This window comes from Puma concolor, chromosome B2 (assembly GCF_028749965.1).
Source record: "Puma concolor isolate L17-30 chromosome B2, mPumCon1.1.hap2, whole genome shotgun sequence".
NCBI classification, from domain to species: Eukaryota; Metazoa; Chordata; class Mammalia; order Carnivora; family Felidae; genus Puma; species Puma concolor.
Genome location: NC_141671.1, coordinates 55,529,569 through 55,547,661, shown reverse-complemented (window position 1 = coordinate 55,547,661; position 18,093 = coordinate 55,529,569). Strand labels below are relative to the sequence as shown.

Here is an 18,093-nt window from a genome sequence, read left to right as displayed (position 1 = left end):
CCTAATGGTTCTGGCCAGGGCTTCCTCTGTTCTTGCCATTCTCCACCCACCTGGGCACAGGTATGAATTTCTGAAACAGACTGAATAAATCATAGTGCTAGTGCATTAGGGTTAACTGTGCTCCTAGTTTCTGAGCTGGTATAACACCGTCTTATCTTTAACTCCTACTTTTACCCCATTGCCAGAACAAAGTATTGATGGGTGAGTGGAGACTGGCAAGGGGGGGAGCTGTAGGTAAGAGTTGGGCCAGAAAAGGACTGAGCCAGTTCCTTTTTCTTCACATCTGAGGAAACCTAGAAACTGGCAAATGTAGAATTGCACCATCTCCAGTATTGCAGCCATTTTCTATTGGCCTCCTGGAGACAGGAAATCAAGTGATTTCCTATAGTTTTTCACTTGAAGATGTGAGAAGTTATAGGAACAAAAAGAGTTAATGCCTTTGAAACACAAACCAAGAAAACTTGTACTGAAATAAATTTCTAGGTCCAACATGGATCTACTCCTGCCCAGGGTGCCTAGTCAGTAAAAGAAAACTTAAATAATTTTCATGTCTCTGTAAATGCTCCTCTTGACCAGAAAGAAACACAGTATATCCAGTCAGCCAGTCCCCAAACCAAAGCCACTCTGGGGCCTTCTCACCCCCAACAAAGATGACTATTGGCTCCAACCAATCAGATATTTTTATTTGTCTCTCTCTAGTTCTCTATTCTTTATTCTATAAAAGCTTCTTGCCTTCTACCCCATTTGGCAATTCTCCAAATGGAGACTGTCCACTTCATGAAGTGTTAAATAAAGTTTGTCTGTATCACATAATTTGTCTTCTTTAGGCATTTTTTTATCACTTGTAACACCCTTTCACTCATAAATGGTCTGTAGAACAGATAACACAGGTTTCTGTAACACAATTTAACATTTAAATAAGTTTACTGGTGGGGGGAGGGAATCTTAGAAGATAAAAGTTTATTTCTAAAGAAATTAAAAGTTTTTATAGTATTGGGGCGCCTGGGTGGCTCGGTCAGTTAAGCATCTGACTTCGGCTCAGGCCATGATCTCACGGTTCATGAGTTCAAGCCCTGAGTCAGGATCTGTGCTGACAGCTCACAGCCTGGAGCCTGCTTCAGATTCTGTGTCTCCCTCTCTGCCTCTCCCCCACTCATTCCCTCCCTCTCTCTCTCTCAGAATAATGAACATTTTTTTAAGCTTTTAAATTTTTTACAGCATTGAGATACATGATATATAGATATGATACTGTAAGTGAGCAACCACTAAAATAATAGAACTCTTCTGACACAAAACCACGACTAGATTTATTATGTTTTCAATGACTCGCATGGCACTAGAAATAATTGTCTAGTGTTTCTCAACAATTTGAAAATTATAATTATGGATGAAAAATTCAATCATCTATTCTACCACATTCTATAAAACAGGAACACTCGTGTCCTACCATTTATAATCTAGTACTTCAGGCACGCTGTCCTCTGCCTGTGCCCCCATTCCCTCCACCTCCACTCCAGGGCACTCAGGACTCAGGACCCCATAATTATTCTCTTGCTGAGCTACTCTTTGACCCTCTGAGCTCTGAGATCCCAGCAGTTGTGCTAAACCAAAACCCGGCATTAGTCAGTTCTCTGTGAGCTAGTCAATAACCTAGACCAAAATCTGCAAAACTGAGACCTCAGAGGGGGAAGAGAGTAAGACAAAGAAGGTGAAAAATGGAGCCTTGATGCAATTCTTTGAGCAACCTTGGTTATTTGGTTACCAGGCCCAAGGCAAAGTCAACACTGTGAGTTTACTGGTACATATTTCCAAAGATGACAGATATAATTCATCTTTAAAGCCTAAGAGGTAGGCAAACTGGGCTTCATGCGTGTGTGACCTGGGTTCTGCTATCAGAAAGACAATGTCTTGAAATTATTAATAATTTAATCTTTACGCTTGTGCTTTGAATGTTTACTTATTTATTTGGGGAGAGAGAGAGGGAGGGGTATATATATAGAGAGAGATAATCACAGAGCCTACGTGGGCCTCAATCTCACGAACCACTAGATCATGACCTGAGCCAAAATCAAGGGTTGGAGGCTTAACTGACTGAGCCACGCAGGTGCCCCTGCACTTGTACTTTGTCAATGAGGTGTGATGGGGTAATGGAGCATGCATGTGAGCAGAGCAGATACGGACTGTAGGCAACAGTAAACTCGGGCCCATGAACATGGTCTGCGGCACAAAAGTCAAGCCAAGAGACCAGGTGTCCTGGGGATCTGGTGAGCACCTGCATGCCTCAGGGCTCCAAGGTGATTAGAGATTGGTGGTGGCAAAGGTAGTAGCAGAAGCAGCAGAGGACTGGCCCCACCAGGGAACAGTGCTGGCACCTGTGGTGGGAGGGCAGCAGCCAGTCCATCTCCTGAGCCAGTTCTTCCTGGGGAGTCTGCACAAATATTAACTCTCCCACCTGAGCTCTGGAACAGGCGCTGCTGGTGCTCAGGTAGCAAATCCTGTCTGTAATTATTACAGAGTAAAAGCATATACACAGACTTTCTGGGTCCTGGACACAATTTCAATGTTGCGGGGGGTGGGAGGTAGTACTTGCCACATACCACCAAGCAATTTCTGGAGAGCAGCAGGCACCTGAGAATTCAACCCAGGTCTGACACTATGCATTTGGAGATGGCATCAGCCTCCATAGGTTCAGGGTATGATCTCACAAGATTGCCTCCCTGCACACACACATATACACTTCAGACGTCTATAGTGAGCCCAGGTTGTTACCTGTATACCTGACCAATTTGCTATAAATCAGAGGTTCCCACAACCCCCACCTTGGATTTGATTAATTTGCTAGAGTGGCTCACAGAACCCAGAGAAACATTTTACTTACTAGATCACTGGTTTATTAAAAAGGATATAACCGAGGAACCGCCATATGGAAGAGATACACAGGATGACATACTAGGGCACAGAGTTTCCATGCCCTCTTCAGGCGTACCACTCTCCCAGAACCTTCATGTGTTCACCGACCTGGAAGCTCTTGGAACCCACCGTTTTGGTTTTTCACACAGGCATAGCAGATTAAATCATTCACCATTGTTGACTGATTGAACCGCCAGTCTCCTCCCCTGCCCAGAGGTCAGGAGGTGGAACTAGAAGTTCTAACTCTCTATTCACAGGTTGGTGTCCCCGGCAACTCAGCCCCCACCCTTTAGTGGGGCTTAAAATTCACCTCATTAATATAATAAGGAACAACTTTGTTATTCTCATCAGTTAGGAAATGCCAAAGGTTTTAGTAGCTCTGTGCCTGGAATGAGGAAGACCAAATTTGTTTCTTATTATAAATCACAGTATTACACACAGACATTGCAATAAGGCATCATAGGGAGTTACGGCAATTCTTTTGTTTAGAGTCTTTGTTTTTGAAAACCGTGCAATGTAGCAGAACAAATATCCACAGACTTAGAAATTAAGTTTCAAGATTGTCATATTCAATGGAAAAAAATGGAAAGAGATGCTCTTTCTCTGCCCTTCTCCCATACTCGAGCTCTCTCGCTCTCTCTCTCAAATTAAAAAAAGTTTTACCTTGTAATTAAAGATAAAGTGCAATCCTTATCAAAATAACACCAGCATTCTTCACAGAGCTAGAACAAACAATCCTAAAACTGTTTGTAAAATTGTTTGATAACCAAAGCAATCTTGAAAAAGAAAACCAAAGCTGGAAACATCACAATCCCAGACTTCAAGATGTATTACAAAGCTGTAATCATCAAGACAGTATGGTACTGGCACAACGACAGATACTCAGATCAATGGAACAGAAGAGAGAACCCAGAAATGGACCCACAAATGTATGGTCAACTAATCATTGACTATCCAATGGAAGAAAGACAGTCTCTTCAGCAAATGGTGCTGGGAAAACTGGACAACAACATGCATAAAAATGAACCTGGACCATTTTCTTACACCATACACAAAAATAAACTCAAAATGGATGAACGACCTAAACGTAAGACAGGAAGCCATCAAAATCCTAGAGGAGAAAGCAGGCAAAAACCTCTTTGACCTCGGTCTCTTACTCAACACATCTCCAGAGGCAAGGGAAACAAAAGAAAAAAGGAACTATTGGGACCTCATCAAGATAAAAATCTTCTGCACCTCAAGGGAAACAATCAGCAAAACTAAAAGGTAACAGACAGAATGAGAGAAGATATTTGCAAATGAAATACCAGTTAAAGGGTTAGTATCCAAAATCTATAAAGAACTTGTCAAACTCAACACCCAAAAAACAAATAATCCAGTGAAGAAATGGGCAAAAGATATGAATAGACACTTCTCCAAAGAAGACATCCAGATGGCCAAGGGACACATGAAAAAATGCTCAACATTGCTCATTATCAGGGAAATACAAATTAAAACCACAATGAGATAGCACCTCACATTGGCCAGAATGGCAAACATTAACAACTCAGGCAACAACAGATGTTGGCAAGGATGCAGAGAAAGAGGATCTCTTTTGCACTGCTGGTGGGAATGCAAACTGTTGCAGCCACTCTGGAGAACAGTATTGAGGTTCCCAAAAAAATTAAAAATAGAAATACCCCATGACCCAGCAATTACACTACTAGGTATGAAGGGATACAGGTGTGCTGTTTTGAAGGGGTATATACACCCCAATGTTTATAGCAGTGCTATCAACAATAGCCAAAGTATGGAAAGAGCCCAAATGTCCTTCGAAGGTTCAATGGATACAGAAGATGTGGTATGTATGTGTGTTCATGTATGGTATGTATTCAAAAAGAATAAATGGAGTATTACTTGGCAATCAAAAAGAATAAAATCTTGCCATTTGCAACTACATGGATGGAACTGGAGGTTATTATGCTAAGCGAAATTGGTCAGTCAGAGGAAGACAAATATCATATGACTTCACTCATATGAGGAATTTAAGATAAAAACAGATGAACATAAGAGAAGGGAAGCAAAAATAACTTAAAAACAAGGAGGGTGACAGGGGCGCCTGGGTGGTTCAGTTGGTTAAGCATCTGACTTTGGCTCAGGTCATGATCTCACGGTTTGTGAGTTTGATCCCCGCATCAGGCTCTGTGCTGACAGCTCGGAGCCTGGAGCCTGTTTCAGATTCTGTGTCTCCTTCTCTCTCTGCCCCTCCCCAACTTGTGCTCTGTCTCTCTATGTCTCTCAAAAAATAAATAAATGTAAAAAAATTTTTCAAAAAAAAACACAAAACAAGGAGGGGGACAAAACATAAGAGACTCTTAAATATAGAGAACAGAGGGCTGCTGGAGGGGTTGTAGGGGGGGATGGGCTAAATGGGTAAGGGGCATTAAGGGATCTACTCCTGAAATCATTGTTGCACTATATGCTAACTAACTTGGATGTAAATTTAAAAATTAATTAATTAATTAATTTTTTAAAAAGATAAAGCATTGTAATGCATAAATGGGCCTACTGAATTACATACAAATTATATACAAATGATGAAGGCAGTGGCAGGCTGTTGTACACAAGTTACAGGAAATGTCAGAACAAATATTAAAATGCCAACGTATAAGTTTTCCTGGAAAGTTAAATTCACACTCAGACATACACATATGGGTTTTTATGAAGGGTTAAATCTTTCTAGAACAGTTGTGCCATGAGAATCATTAAGTCTAGATGTACTAAAATTTACATTTCAAAATAATTGATCAGAAATTTATCCTAATGTAGGGGCACCTGGCTGGCTCAGGCAGAAGGCATGTGACACTTGATCACATGGTTGTGAGTTCAAGCCCCAAGTTGGGTGCAGAGATTACTTAAATAAAAATAAAACTTAAAAAACATTTTTTTGAATGTATCCCAAAGTTGTCACAGCCTATCAAATACTCTTAAGAGCCCTGGAACAGTTGTATCAGTCGATCCCAAAATTTTAAATTATAAAAATATGTGTGTAGGGTGCCTGGGCAGTTCAGTCCATTGAGCATCTTGCCTTCAGCTCAGGTCATGACCCCGGGGTCAAGGCCCTAGGATCAAGCCCCGCAGCAGACTCCAATTATATCAAATGAAAATAAAGCTAAAAGTGTAAATTTTGATCACATAATAAATAAATTTGCAGAAATATGAGCCAGAAAAGTCTTATGATCAATCAAGATATCACATTAATCAAGTATTATTATTTATTGCATTCACAAAATTATGATATCAGAAATATTATTTTAAAATCTGTAAGTTATGTTGTTACTCAGTTATCAATATTTTCCCAATTACCTTTCATAAATAATATAGGGATTTTTGGGGTGCCTGGGTGGCTCAGTCAGTTGAGCATCTGACTTCAGCTCAGGTCATGATCTCACACTCCATGAGTTCGAGCCCCACGTCAGGCTCTGTGCTGACAGCTCAGAGCCCAGAGCCTGTTTCAGATTCTGTGTCTCCTTCTCTCTCTGACCCTCCCCCATTCACGCTCTGTCTCTCTGTCTCAAAAATAAAATAAAACGTTAAAAAAAATAATAACATAGGGATTTTTTAAAAGAAAAACCTTTAAATTTTAGTTCCTTTTTTTTTTAATTGATTTATTTAAGTAATTTCTAGTACCTAATGTGGGCCTCAAACTCAGGACCCCTGGATCAAGAGTGGCATGCTATTCAGGCTGAGCCAGCCAGGGGCCTCTATTTTAGTTCCTTTAATGGCACGTTTTCCCCGCTCTTTGAACAAGGGGCTCCACAGATTTTTTTTTTTAATGTTTATTTATTTATTTTGAGAGAGAGTGCATGCACACAAGGGGAAGGGGCAGAGAGAAAGGAGACAGAGAATCCCAAGCAAGGTCTGTGCTGTCAGCACAGAGCCTGATGCGGGGCTCGATCTCATGAACTGTGAGATCATGACCTGAACCAAAATCAAGAGTTGGATGTTTAACCAACTGAGCCATCCAGGTGCCCCTTTAATAACATTTTCTTTTCTCCAGCTTACTTTATTATAAGAATGTGGTATATAACACATACAGCATACAAAATATGTGTTAACTATTTGTTATTGGTAAGTCTTCTGGTCAACAGTAGGCTATTAGTAGTTAAGTTTTTGGGGAGTCAAAACGTGGATTTTCAACAGCATGGAGGCTTGGTGCCCCAACCTCCATGCTTTCAAGGGTCAACTATATTCTTGGAGAATCTACTATGTGCTGGACCCATTGCCATACTGGGATACAATGGTGAACCTCAAAAGACAAAGTGCTTCTCCTTAGGGCATTTACAGTCTAGTGGGTGAGAATAATAAAATAAAAGAATCACACAAATACATGTAAAATACAACCTCAAAAAATACTTAGAAGAAAGGAATATAATTGGGGAGATCAGGAAAGTCAGGAAAGGTTTTCTCAGGCAATTGAAGTATCTGTGTTTCCCCATTATATTAGATAGATTCAAATGATATAGAAGGAACAGTAAGCCAAACACTGTGTGTCTCATTCTGAACACTCAGTTTTAATATAGAATTTCACTGGGGCACCTGGGTGGCTCAATAGGTTGAGTATCTGACTCTTGACTTCAGTTCAGGTTGGGATGTCAAGGTTCATGGGTTCATGAGTTCGAGCCCCACATCAGGCTCTGTAAGTGCAGAGCCTGCCTAGGATTCTCTCCCTCCCTCTCTCCCCACCCCTCCCCTACTCAGTCTCTCTCTCTCTCAAAATAAATACACTTTTAAAACTTTTAAAAATAAGGTAAAATAAAATTTAACCTCTTCATCTGTGCTAATAGTCTTTTCTTTAAATATTTATTTATTTTGAGAGAAAGCTTGAGTCAAAATCAACAGTCGGACACTTAACTGAATGAGCCACCCAGGCATCCCTATCTGTGCTAATATTCTATTGACATCCCCTCTTAATCTTTATTTTAGGGGACCAGCACCATTCCTTTCTGCATCCTTTGTCCCTTGGTCCCCACGTGCACACAGCAGCCTATTCTACACTCAGGCTCTCCACAGCCACCACCATCACCTTCACACACCCACACCTTGTCCTCGTTGTCTCCCCACTACAGCTTCCTTTCCCTCTTCTCAGGCAATTAATCAGGGTGCAATATTCAGTAGTGAATGACCATTACCATTTGCATTTCTTTCACCGTTTGCATTTTCAGAGTATATGTAATAATGACATCTGGAAAGTGTAAAAAGGTGAAACAATGAATTACAGACTGCAGAGGAGAGCTGACTGAACATTAGGAACCTTCTGAGAACTTATATTTTATAGGTGGCTGGCCTTGGTAGATGGTATTTGGTTGGTACCAAACTGGGAAACATGGTCTTTGGAACAAATAATACTATGTTGTTTGAGAATATCCACAAAATTCATAAAAGGTATTTAAAACAATTTCTAGAGGGCTGCCTGGCTGGCTCAGTTGGTAGAGTGTATAACTCTTGATCTCAGGGTCATGAATTCAAGTACCACGTTGGGTGTAGAGTCTACTTGATTTAAAAAAAGAAAAGGGGGATTTCTATAAAATTCCTCTTTTCCGTAAGAAATCATTCCTAAAAAAAAAACTCAAGGCAAACATCACTGTGAGATTGCCTGTAATCAGTTCAGATACAAATACAGATCAGGTTACATCATTGCTTAATTATAATGTAAGGAGCCTGGGCTTTTCAGGGCTCTAAATAAAGTCTGGGCAGCAATTTGGTTACACACACACACACACACACACACACACACACACACAAACCAAAAACCAAGCACATGATATGTTACTAATCTTCCTCTGAGAGTTAGGAAAATACACACCCTAAGATGTCATACAGTAAGAACTTTACAATTGTTTATACCATATTAGGAAAAAAGCTTATGCTATGATTAACTAGCATGTTTTTCTTTTTGATTTGGTAACCGTCATATTGGTTTAGGAAAACATGAAACAATTTAAGTCAGTTGTAAGTTACTTGATTTCCATGTTGTAGCTATACGACTATAATTCTTTTCAGTGTTAAGTTGTGATTACAAGTAATCTAATTTATATTATAATAATTCCCTTAAGGAATATTTATTGGTAGACAAAAAAAAAAAATCAAAACATTTCACTTTTTCTATCTGTTAACACAATATCATATTACATTTTATTGGCAGGGAATTTTTAATGCTTTATTAGAGGCTTTTACTATATTTTGACATGAAGGAAGTTAGAGGAACTTTCATTTAGAGGTACTAGAAGAAAGAAATCATTATTTATTGAGCATTTATGATATGCCAACCAGTGTTTTGGACATTAACATGTCAGATCTCATTTAATTAGCTGAACATTGTACCAAACCAAGTAAAGAACCAATTATTGTTAACATCATTATTAATAATAGTGGTAGTCTTTATCTGTCACTTAACAGTTTACAAAGAAATTTTAATATAATTTTATCTTTATCAGTTTACATATTCATAGTTTAAAAAATTAAATAGTTCCACAAAATTTATTATGAAAAACAGTAATCCAATAGCTTCATATGCCTCTGATTTTTGTTGCCAAAGGACGAATTTTCAATCCTTTTCTGTTTCTTTTAGTATTTATAGCCATATTTCTATACTTAGTTTTGTTACTTTAAACATGTCTTAATCTTCTATATCCATCAACTTTCTATTATGGAAGATGAGAAAATGATTCTCTTACATACTAACTGCCCCCACACTCACACCCACACATCCACACTTACGAATCTTCTCCTTCCTCATAATACATAATTGTCTCATGTTTTGATTAGATCAAACAGTATTTACTTTGTTATGGCCATAAAATAATTTGCATTGTTGAGCTAATAGCACAATGTGATTATATTTCCTCTCTTGTACTTTTCCTTAGTGCTTGTTTTTCATTTGCTTAGTTTTCTATGTAACTTATATTAATTTACCACAAACTCTTTCCTAGAAATGTAAATCTTCTCTCAAAACATTTTTAAACCCTTATATATTCTATCAATTTTATCCCCCCTGGAGATAGCCATTCTGGAGCCTCTCCCTTTTCTACTATCCAGGACTTGCTGCTCCCCTACCTCTCACAGCTGCTGGCCCCCGCTCTCCCCTACTCCTCACCTGTGGTGGACCTCCCATTTCCTGGATCAGGTGTATTTCTCCTTGTTAACTCTTTTGTTTTAATAACGTATCTTGTCAAGTAACTTCCTGAAACGTATATATAGAACATAAGTTTTTTTAAAACCTTTCACGTTTAAAAATGCTTTGATTATACCCTCATATTTGTTAGTTTGGGTAGGCGAAGAATTCTGGGTCAGGAATTATTCACTCTCAGAACTTTGAAGCCCTGTTCCACTGTCATCAGCCTTTCTGTGTTTCTGCTGAGAAGTCTGATCCCTGGTCTCACTCCTGATCCTTTGTATGTGACTGTTTTTCTTTCTAGAAGGCTTTAACATCTCTGTCCCAAGAGTTTGGAAATTTCATAATGATGTACTTGGATTTAGGTCTTTTCTCCTCCACTGTGCTGGGAACACGGTGGACCTTTTCAATCTATAGAATCAGGTCCTTCCATTCTGAAAATTTTTCTTGAGTTATTTCTTTGATTTTTTTCACTTCTAGTCTCTTTCTATAGCCTTCCTGGAATTCTTGTTTTATAGATGTTGGATTGAACTTTGATCAGTCCTTTAATTTTTTTATCTGTTCTCTCCCATTTTATCTCTTTCCATTTTTATTCTACTTTATGGGAGATTTCCTCAGCTTTATCTTTCAATCCTTCCATTGAAATTTTAATTCTCCACAAAAAAAAATTGCTTTTAATTTTCCACTATCATATTTTAAGTTTCCAATAATTTTTTTACTCTTATAATTTTCCTTTTAGTTATCTATTGTTTCATGGATATGTTACTTTTGTATTATGTCTCTGTAGATTTTAATGAGCTGTGGTGTTGGGATTTTTTTTAGCTTTTTTTCCTCCCTCTTAGTTTCTATTTTCTCTAAGCTTTAGCTTACCCTTGGATTTTGTCTCTGTCTTTGAGGTTGGAGGCTTTGTTCAAATGTATGGGGATCCTTGACAATTCATTCACATTTAAGAGTGGAACGTTCAAACCTGAATTGAAGCTGTGTGTGCATGGGCAGGGCTTTGTCAACTAGTGAGCTGGTTGAGGTGATTCCTGGGGAGATTCCCAATTATCAGTATCTTTAGGCCTTTTCTTAGATTTCTAAAGAAAGGCCTTTTTTTAGATGTCCAATGTTCGTTAAAAAATTTTTTTTAATGTTATTTTATTTTTTAAAGTTTTTTTTTTTTTTTTAATGTATTTTGAAAGAGAGAAAGCACAAGCAGGAGAGGGGCAGAGAGGGGAGAGAGAATCCCAAGCAGGCTCTGTACTGTCAGCATGGAGCCCAACATGGGGCTCGAACCCACAAACCGTGAGATCATGACCTGAGCCAAAATCAAGAGTCAGATGCTTAGCTGCTCTGGAAAACAGTGTGGAGATTCCTCAAAAAAATTAAAAATAGAACTACCCTATGACCCAGCAATAGCACTGCTAGGGATTCATCCAAGGGATACAGGAGTGCTGATGTATAGGGGCATATGTACCCCAATGTTTATAGCAGCACTTTCAACAATAGCCAAATTATGGAAAGAGCCTAAATTTCCATCAACTGATAAATGGATAAAGAAGAATTGGTATATATATATACAGTGGAATACTACTTGGCAATGAGAAAGAAGGAAATCCTGCCATTTGCAGTAACGTGGATGGAGCTGGAGGGTATTATGCTAAGTGAAATAAGTCAGTCAGAGAAAGACAGATACCATATGTTGTCACTCATAAGTGGATCTTCAGAAACATAACAGAAGACCATGGGGGAGGGGAAGGGGAAAAAAAAGTTACAGAGAGGGAAGGAGGCAAACCATAAGAGACTCTTACATACTGAGAACAAACTGAGGGTTGATGGGGGGTGGGGGAGAGGGGAAAGTGGGTGATAGGCATTGAGGAGGGCACTTAGGATGAGCACTGGGTGTTGTATGGAAGACAATTTGACAAAAAATTATATTAAAAAAAAAAGTCAAATGCTTAACTGACTTGAGCCACCCAAGTGCCCCAAATGTCCAGTGTTCTATGTGGAGGCTCTAAGCCTGCTTGCTACTGTTCCTGGAGCTGAGTGGATTTAGAGTTTCTCCCTTCAACATGTAGACTTGCACTTACTACTCTTGTTTTCAGTGTGGTACTCTCCTCTCAGCTGGGCCCGGTACTCCCTCTGGTTCACTTTTATTCAGAAAGCAAACAAAATCTGCTATAGTGAGAGAGGGGCAAATGACAAGCTATACATGGTGGTAGACAAGGCGAGTAGCAGGGAGAGAGCAAAGGAGATCTGGAGTATCTAACTGCTTCTTATAAAAGCTTTCAGGGGCGCCTGGGTGGCTCAGTCGGTTGAGCGTCCAACTTTGGCTCAGTTCATGATCTCATGGTTCATGAGTTCAAGCCCCATCTTGGGCTCTGTGCTGACAGCTTGGAACCTGGAGCCTGTTTCGGATTCTGTGTCTCCCTGTCTCTCTGCCCCTCCCCTATTTGTGCTCTGTCTCTCTCTTTCTCTCTCAAAAATAAATAAACATAAAATTTTTATTATTTTTATTTTTTTATTTTTATTTTTTTTATTTTTATTTTTTCAGTATATGAAATTTATTGTCAAATTGGTTTCCATACAACACCCAGTGCTCATCCTAAAAGGTGCCCTCCTCAATACCCATCACCCACCCTCCCCTCCCTCCCACCCCCCATCAATCCTCAGTTTGTTCTCAGTTTTTAAGAGTCTCTTATGCTTTGGCTCTCTCCCACTCTAACCTCTTTTTTTTTTTTTTTTTCCCTTCCCCTCCCCCATGGGTTTCTGTTAAGTTTCTCAGGATCCACATAAGAGTGAAACCATATGGTATCTGTCTTTCTCTGTATGGCTTATTTCACTTAGCATCACACTCTCCAGTTCCATCCACATTGCCGCAAAGGGCCATATTTCGTTCTTTCTCATTGCCATGTAGTACTCCATTGTGTATATAAACCACAATTTCTTTATCCATTCATCAGTTGATGGACATTGAGGCTCTTTCCACAATTTGGTTATTGTTGAGAGTGCTGCTATAAACATTGGGGTACAAGTGCCCCTACGCATCAGTACTCCTGTATCCTTTGGGTAAATTCCTAGCAGTGCTATTGCTGGGTCAGGTCTATTTTTAATTTTCTGAGGAACCTCCACACTGTTTTCCAGAGTGGCTGCACCAGTTTGCATTCCCACCAACAGTGCAAAAGGGTTCCCGTTTCTCCACATCCTCTCCAGCATCTGTAGTCTCCTGATTTGTTCATTTTGGCCACTCTGACTGGCGTGAGGTGATATCTGAGTGTGGTTTCGATTTGTATTTCCCTGATGAGGAGCGACGTTGAGCATCTTTTCATGTGCCTATTGGCCATCCGGATGTCTTCTTTAGAGAAGTGTCTATTCATGTTTTCTGCCCATTTCTTCACTGGGTTATTTGTTTTTCGGGTGTGGAGTTTGGTGAGCTCTTTATAGATTTTGGATACTAGCCCTTTGTCCGATATGTCATTTGCAAATATCTTTTCCCATTCCGTTGGTTGCCTTTTAGTTTTGTTGGTTGTTTCCTTTGCTGTGCAGAAGCTTTTTATCTTCATAAGGTCCCAGTAATTCATTTTTGCTTTTAATTCCCTTGCCTTTGGGGATGTGTCGAGTAAGAGATTGCTACGGCTGAGGTCAGAGAGGTCTTTTCCTGCTTTCTCCTCTAGGGTTTTGATGGTTTCCTGTCTCACATTCAGGTCCTTTATCCATTTTGAGTTTATTTTTGTGAATGGTGTGAGAAAGTGGTCTAGTTTCAACCTTCTGCATGTCGCTGTCCAGTTCTCCCAGCACCATTTGTTAAAGAGACTGTCTTTTTTCCATTGGATGTTCTTTCCTGCTTTGTCAAAGATGAGTTGGCCATACGTTTGTGGGTCTAGTTCTGGGGTTTCTATTCTATTCCATTGGTCTATGTGTCTGTTTTTGTGCCATAAAAAAAAATTTTTTTTAATCAATCAATCCTATTTTACCCTTCTTTTTCAGAGATTCCTGGTTTTTAACATTTAGGTTTTATTAGTACTGAGGTCAGGAGATACTTGCCATTGAAAAAATCTTTTGTTATTCACCATTCCCGGAAGGAAGCATGCCAACCCACAAAGAGCCACAGGGGAAGCCCCAGGGTTGGTTCAATAACAGGGAGTGAGGGAGAAACAGGCTTTACTGCAATTTCCTGAGAGGACTGGGAGAGGCAGGGTAAGGAGGCCAAGGACTGGCTAGTTTAAATAATCTCAGCAGGCTCTGGGACACAGGGGTTGTCCTTAGGTATTGACTCCCAGCCTAGGATGATTAGGGCAGCAGATTATTAGCCCAGAATGGAAGAACCTCATAGGAGAGGTGGGGAGAGAAGCCCTGGGAGGTTCAGTCTCCCCACCATCAGAGGTCAAAACATCAGAATAAAAAGGTGTATTTAACACACTTAGTCCTGCCAATTTGAGCCTCTGGGAGGACTGTGGTGCAAGATGGCTCACTTCTGGGGCTCCTCCACTGCTGTTTATGGTTCTGCTTTCCTGGATATAATATGATTATGACAAGTAAGGACTTCTCCCCAATCCATCCACTCTCCAGCTTTCAAAATTGTATGCTGTTGCTCTCCCTTGTTGTCTTTGAATATGAGATATTTGTAGCTTTTTAAACATCTTTAAGGTCATTTTAATGGGATTTGGAGAGGTGGCAAAGATGAATGCTCGTGTTCAGTCTACCATCTTTAACAGGTGGTGACAAATAAGTACAAATACTTTTTCCTCTTACTTTGAAAGAAGGGAATATTTAACCATTGTACTCCACCCTACACTACTCCTGCTCCAAATAAGGCCATATAACCATCTTAAAATATTTGAAGGGCTACTATATAGAAGAAAAAGTAAACTTACCCTGAGCTCCTCCAGAATCCATAACTAAGAACAATAAGTAGAACTTTTAGAGAGAGAGTTGGTTAAGCATCTGACTCTTGATCTCAGCTCAAGTCATGATCTTACAGTTCTGAGTTTGAGTCCCACAACAGGTTCTCAGGTTCTGCACTGATGAACCTGCTTGGGATTCTGTCTCTCCTTCTCTCTCTGACCCTCCCCAGCTTGTTCTCTCTCTCTCTCTCTCTCTCTCTCTCTCTCTCTCTCAAAAGAAATAAACTTAATTATATACATGTACTACATCTTTATTCATTGATCAGTCAATGGACATTTGGGCTCTTTTCATACTTCGGCTATTGTTGATAGTGCTCCTATAAGCATTTGGGTGCATGTGCCCCTTCGAAACAGCACTCCTATATCCTTTGAATAAATACCTAGTAATTCAATTGCTGAGTCGTAGGGTAGTTCTATTTTTAATTTTTTGAGGAAGCTCTATATTGTTTTCCAGAGCAGCTGCACCAGTTTGCATTCTTACCAATAGTGCAAAAGGGTTCCCCTTTCTCTGCATCTTCACCAACATCTGTTGTTGCCTCAGTTCATTTTAGCCATTCTGACAGTGCATGGTGGTATTTCATTGTGGTTTTGATTTGTATTTCCCTGATGATGAGTGACGTGGAGCATTTTTTCATATGTCTGTTAGCCATTTGGATGTCTTCTTTGGAAAAGGGTCTACTCATGTCTTTTGCCCATTCCTTCACTGGATTTTTTGGGGGGTGTTGAGTTTGATAAATTCTTTATAGATTTTGGATACTAACCCCTTATCTGATACTTCATTTGCAAATATCTTCTCCCATTCTGTCTGTTGCCTTTCAGTTTTGCTGATTGTTTCCCTTGTGGTGCAGAAGATTTTTATCTTGATGAGGTCCCAATAGTTCATTTTTGCTTTTGTTGCCCTTGCTTCTGGAGACATGTCAAGTAAGAAGTTTCCCTTGCCTAGGTCAAAGAGGTTGTTGTCTGTTTTCTCCTTTAGGATTTTGATGGCTTCCTGTCTTACATTTAGGTCTTTGATCCATTTTGAGTTTATTTTTGTGTATGTTGTAAGAAAGTGGTCCAGGTCAAAACGAATGAAATCTTGTCATTTGCACCTATGTGGATGGAACTGGAAGGTACTATGCTAAGCGAAATAAGTCAGTCAGAGAAAGACAAATATCATATGACTTCACTCATATGAGGAATTTATGATACAAAACAGATGAACATAAAGGAAGGGGAGCAAAAATAATATAAAAACAGGGAGAGGGATAAACTAGAAGAGACTCTTAAACAGAGAACAAACTGAGGGTTACTGGAGGGGTTTTGGGTGGGGGGGTGGACTAAATGGGCAAAGGGCCTTAAGGAGGACACTTAATGGAGATGAGCACTGGGTGTTATATGTAAGTGATGAATCACTAAATTCTATTCCTGAAATCATTATTACACTATATGTTAACTAAATTGAATGTAAATTTTTAAATGAATAAATAAATAAACTTTAAAACTTTTTAAAGAAAAAATATTAGAGGAGTCTAAAAATTTAATCTGCTGCCTCATGAAATAAAGAGCTTTCCATCATGGAACATAGGTATTCACTCATGAACAGCTATCAAGTGCCCATTAAGACCAACATAATTTCTCACCAATCTCAAGTTGCTCATGGTCTAATGGAGGGATAGAAATGTCTCAGCCTAAAGATTCCTGATCCCTGAGGTCTCTCTGTTATACTTACCATAGAATTTACATTTCTTTTGGAGCATTTACAATTCCTTGCTTAATTTCTGACTTCTTTTTAGTCTCTGAACTCCCTAAGAGCAAGAACTGTGTCTTTGTTGATCATTACTTTACCTCTTAGATTTAGTATGGTGCCTGATACATTGTAGGTGCTCTGAAGCAGACCAAAATTTAAATAGCAGATTAAGAAGTAGTATGGTATAAATATAATCATAGAAGGAAATCATAGAGGGGAATTCCAGAAGAAGTAGAATTAAGTGAAGACACTTAATTTAGCACACGATGATAAGGGAGGACTTCCTGAGGGATGAAGGTACTGACATGAATTCTTAAAGAACATTCAGGAGTTAGGAAGGCAAGGAAGGAGAAGAGGAAAATTCTAGGAGAAGAAACAGACTGATCAACATCACAGAAATCTTAAATAACAGATGCAATCTGTGAACTACAATGTATTCACTATAGCAGATTAGAGTGAAGACTAGAGAGCAATATAAGAACAAGGTCCTACTAAAGAATTTGACAATATGGCAATGAATGTGATTCAAGGCTCTGAAGCAGAATATCTTACAATTTATTATTATTATTATTAATTATTTTTTTTTTAAGTAGGCTTCATTCCCAGTACAGAGCCCAACACGGGGCCTGACCTCACAACCCTGAGATGAAGACCTGAGCTGAGTCAAGAATTAGACACTTAACCAACTGAGCCACCCAGGTGCCCCAAAGATTTTACAAATTAATTTCGCTTAAGATCATTCTGGCAGCAATGTGTAGGATGCATGAGAAGTAGCAAGTAGAAGCAAGACCAACTGGGAATGTGGAAGGTAGAACAAAACACTAAAACATGAACACAATTCAGCCAAGTTCTTTGCCACTTTATAACAGATTGCCTTTCCTCCAGTTTCCCTAACAGGCTCTTCATTTCTGTCTGAGACTTCACCAGAATGGTCTTCACCATTCATGTTCCTTCCAACATCCTGCTCCGAATTACTTCAGTATTCTCTAATAGGACTGAAGTTTCCTCCACAGCTCTCCTCTTTTCTTTCTGAGCTCTCACAAGAATCACACTTAATAGTCCATTCACGGGCATATGGGGTTTTTCTAGCATGTACCTCAAAACTTTACCAGTCTCTGCCCATTACTTAGTTCCAAAGCTACTTCCACATTTTTAGGTATTTATTATAGCAGCACCCCACTTCTCAGTACCCATTTTCTGTCTTAGTTCCTTTGGGCTGCTTTAAGAAAACACCATAGGGGTGCCTGGGTGGCTCAGTTGGTTGGGCATCCAACTTCGGCTAAGGTCATGATCTCACAGTGTGTGAGTTCAAGCCCCGCATCAGGCTGTGTACTGACAGCTCAGAGCCTGGAGCCTGCTTCGGATTCTGTGTCTCATTCTCTCTCTGCCCCTCCCCTACTTGTGCTCTCTCTCTG

General features: G+C 39.6%; 1 long non-coding RNA gene across 1 annotated transcript; it reads right to left on the bottom strand.

The window, feature by feature from the left end:
• Positions 1-9,341: 9,341 nt before the first annotated feature.
• LOC147580997 (uncharacterized) lies at positions 9,342-12,525 on the bottom strand. Its single transcript, XR_015251302.1, has 2 exons — positions 10,153-12,525; positions 9,342-10,116 (listed from the first exon to the last, which is right to left on the bottom strand). It is a non-coding gene; the product is annotated as an uncharacterized LOC147580997 (long non-coding RNA).
• Positions 12,526-18,093: the final 5,568 nt, after the last annotated feature.